Here is a 4,639-nt window from a genome sequence, read left to right on the forward strand (position 1 = left end):
CGTTGATGGGTCTACATCATGCCACTAGTTATTGTAAACTGCTAATAAGACACTGGGCATCTGGATTTTTTACCTCTTCAATCTTTTTCTTTTTTGTCTTTGATGATATATATATATAGTGATCTTCTACTTTAACATATTTCTTCCTCATTTAATCGTGAGCACTTAAAGTAAAAGGTTTGCTTGCCCTACACACACACTTGTACATAAATAATTGTCATGTTTCTTACTTATGTCCAGCGCCTGAATGAGAAAGTAGAAGGAAATATATTGTGAAATGTTACACCGTTATATACGTGCTGACAGATATTAACACATCCTGTAACTGTTGCACGTGTGAGCAGCTCATTAAAAACCTACGGTGTCTGCATCAGCCTCATGACTGTGACATAACTGATTTGGCATAAATAAGGACTGTTTACCAACAACTGAAAGCGTGAAGAGAAATAATAAAAACTGAAATTTGTCAGTCACGCTTTCAGGATTGCTCTCCCTTGATGCGCATCAGTTCAAAGGTCGAAACGTTTTCAGTTTGATCTGCAGTCAAAGCCTGCTTTAGATAGGAATTGTTTTATCGGGAATGAACAGGGCGAGATGTTTTGTTGATATCAGACCATGTTTTTGCAAGAGAATTTATTTTACTGGCTTTAGTGATGCTATGCTTGTATGGAGGAGACGGGCGCTCGAAATCATGTGTACCACAAGCGATCCAGCTGTTCAGCCATAGAGGAAATGATAGGTGTGTGTGTGATGTAGAATGCTGTGTTTAGCTATCATGTGATAGAAATGAATGCACGATCCTCGGCTACTTTTGTGTAGCATCAGTACAGTACCAATAAAGTCGTCTTATATTTTTTTGAGTCGGAACTTGGTAGCCCTGTGTTTCTCAGCTTTTCCTTTTGTAGAGAAATCCCTCTTTTCATTCATTATTTTATTCAAATAACTCTGACGTTGCTGCAATTTTCCAGTATCAGAGAAAGCACAGAATGTAATTACTGTAACAGGGTGTCCTGGGAAAACTTGCGACATGACCCACTTCTTTAATAATTCAAGACGAAATGTAGGGAGTAGGTGTTACTTTCTCTCCTTCCGCCGCCCGCCAGTAGCTCCCTTCCGCCACCACCCAGCTATGCACTTACCTCTCCTCTGTGGGTGCGCCCCGTATTACTATATATTACCGACCAACGAAAGAAAATACAGTGCAGCGTATCTTGATTTTTCATAGCTTTTGAAAGGAAATAATTTCTTTGATAGTACATGCAAAACGACATGATAATTTGAATAAAACTTTACACACACTGCACTAGTGCGTGTTCTCAGCACATGAATCATACGTGCATTTTTAAGGGAACAGAGCCTGAAGGTGTAACGAGACCCAACGACTCCTCGAGGTCTGCGTATGAACCTCCTTATGGTCTGTCCATGGGGAGACACCTGGATCTTGTGCTGTTGAATGGGTGTCTTCTGCGGTACATGTCTCGATGGATTAACATTTTTGTGCATTTAGCTTAGGCAGAACCATTAACGTCCCTTACAGTTATGTCTTGCGAAATTCTCCGCGAGCCTAAACAAAGAACGTGCCTAAACCGGAAGCTTCTTAGTATCCTGCCTCGTTTTAGTAGTTAACTGGGGGTGGGAAATCGTCTGCCAGCAGTCCAGTAATACAAGTTCGTGGATAAACAGAAGTATAGCTTTTCTCGACAAAAAGTGATTCTTACTAATCAAAGACGGAGAGCAAATTCTCGGAAAAGGTTTAATTTTAAAAAGGCATTCTTTGACACTTCTGATTTCTAACTCTTGTGGTAGTAATGAAGTTCTTGTAGAAAACCACTTTTCTACTATTCTTAGCAGCAAAACATGTAGTCAGTGCGATTTAACTTGTTGGCTCTTTTTAAAAAAAATGAGAAAGAGAGAAGAGAACGATTGAAAGTACTTGCTGTGTGCTAGGTAGAAAGGGTAACGGTTAATCTGTCAGTTAATGACCTGTCGATCAAATTATCAGGACTGGACACAGATTTTTTTCTGCGTTAACACTCGATAGTTGTCCGTAAAATGAGAAGAGAAAGATTAAAAGGACTAAAGTCGGGTAGATTCACAGTGAACACACGTCGGTAAGGTTTGTGTTGTCAGCGGGAGGGCACGGGGAAACACCTACAGTAAGCAACGTCGGGCCCGGTTAGTACTTGGATGCGTGACCGCCTGGGCACACCACGTGCTGTAGGCATAGATTTTATTTAATAGTTTTCTGCTTAGTATCATTAACTATGACATTTTTCCCAATCTTTCTAGGTATTAGGGACGTACGTTTTTCTTCTTTTTCTAGTAAATCCTATTCATATTTTATCATCTGCAGGTTTTAATCCATGGTTGTCTTCATCTCTAGAGTGTGAATCTCATATTATCTTTCCACAACCAATATTTTCCAGAGAATTATGTTTCAGCGCTCAACCCACTTGACCTTTCTACTACAACCAATATAATGTGATGCCTTTGTTTCACCCTGAAGCATCATGGGTAGGCTTGGCATTTCATAGAGCACGATGATCAAGTAACTGATAAACACAATATTCTAAAAAAGAAAAGTTGAGGACAGAATTGCTCCCACATATAGCAGTTCGAGTGTCAAAGTACCACTACGTATTTGTATCAGATTTATGCCAGTCTATAGCCTAGGTAGTAGTTACAGCTGCTAATAGAATGCATCTTTCTTCAATGCTTTACTAGTCATTTAATAAATTGAGCTGTGTGGTGTATTGTCCATTCAAGGCCCTAGCCAAAGATGCATGTTTTCTTGACCCCTTAAATAATTGTTTTGGAGATGCTATGATCGGTAAGAGTGGCTCTTTTCATAATCTGATATTATAAGATCTTGCAGAAAAGAAATGGCACAAATACTTCAGAATCCTGCAGACTTATTTGTACAATCCTACTTTAGTTCCTCAAATAAGAGGAATTTCACTAATGACATTAAAGTCTGATAGGTTAAGTTAGAACAATTGGATAGACTATGAACAGATTTTGTTTATCAACAAGAGGCATCGCTTCCCATTAGTTTGATTGCAGTATTCTAAATGCTTGCACTTTAAAAGGAGAATAGTGGGGAGTAAACACCAAGCTTAACAAAAAAACAATGGGATAAAACCACTTCCCAACGCCTTAAGGGCATTGGAACACAAGAGGGCTTGATTAACGGTAGCTTAGCTCTTGAGTGAAGGTGCAGACAACCCTCTTAAGCACTGTCACCGGTTTGCTTTATCGTGAATAAGGTTCTGGCTATGCTTCTGCTGACCTAGATAACCCAAGGGTAACCCTGTCGCAAGCGCCGGGAGAAGGAGGGTTGGAATGGGCAGCAATCCCACCTGTAAAGACAATCCCAACTACAGAAACCCACAAAATGGGCAACATGCAAGCACAACGAGAAGCCTGGACAAGGAGAGATTCCCATCTTTGGAAGGGCCTATGACACGTGCTGGCAAAAGCCTTTGGGAAGTCAGCTTACAGACCCTTCTGTTGAGAGGGCAGTAGTTTTTCAGAATTGAACCAAAGAATTGATTCACACTTCATTGCACTACCAGACTATGCAACCACCTCAGTTTGAGTTTTAACAAGGTTTCGTTGCCAAGAATCAAGTGAGACAACGCATTGTGTTTGATTGAGGGTTTGCAACAATGTTCACTGATGATTCGCACTTCGGCCACAGATAACAAATCTATTAAGTAAGGTGAACAGACGTATCTGGCGACAGCGGACACTTGGCCGATCATGTTGTTGTCACTGTCAAAGACCCAAAAAGTGATTTTTAAAGACAAGACATTTAATGACTTGCCAGAAAGCCAGAAGAGGAAGTTCGGGCTTCGTCCGACTATTCCGGCGGACACGAGTCAAACGGGACTGTAGCTCGCCTAAACGGACGTCTGGTACCTAGTATGAATAAGTAAATAACACAGACGCCACCTGATTAACATCATATTCTCGTTCTTCCAATGGCGGTAGCTTGTATGCATATAAGCCATCATGCACATTTCAACTGTAACATTTACCTCGCCGTTGCATACTGAAAGCTTGTAGCATGTGAAACTCATTTAAACGAAATGAACCTCATCCATTTGCATCCTTTGAGGAATCTGTTAATGAGTAGAAAATGGCTGGCAGAAGATAAACTGAAAGAGCCAAGCATACCTGGATAGTTCTCACCTTTCTTTGCTGTGCAGTGGATGCTGACCTTTAGGTGTCGCTCCTCTCTTTTCCCAAATGCAAGCATGACTGACACGCAGGTTGTTGAATAAAATAAGTCAGCTCTAAAACAATCCTATTCCATCGATACTGAGGCTCCATATTTAGTGGCAAAGATAGCTGCAGAGGCAAAAGCAAAATTGTTAACATGTTGAGAATTAAGATAGCTTTATATAAAACTAAGTACAGCATGAACAGACAATGACGAGAGAGAGAGAGAGAACAAAAAACAAAAACAAAGAGAGTTGAATTTTAAAGTTTCATTACAAGGTCAAGGCACAGCACCGAATACGAGGGAGATGAATCAACACCGCCTCTCGCTATCCCATCAGAAAACCAATCATGGGTGATCGATGCGTTTTGGGCTTCACACAACAAACATATTCCATGGTTTAGACACGACAGT

This window comes from Pomacea canaliculata, linkage group LG8, assembly GCF_003073045.1.
Source record: "Pomacea canaliculata isolate SZHN2017 linkage group LG8, ASM307304v1, whole genome shotgun sequence".
NCBI lineage: Eukaryota > Metazoa > Mollusca > Gastropoda > Architaenioglossa > Ampullariidae > Pomacea > Pomacea canaliculata.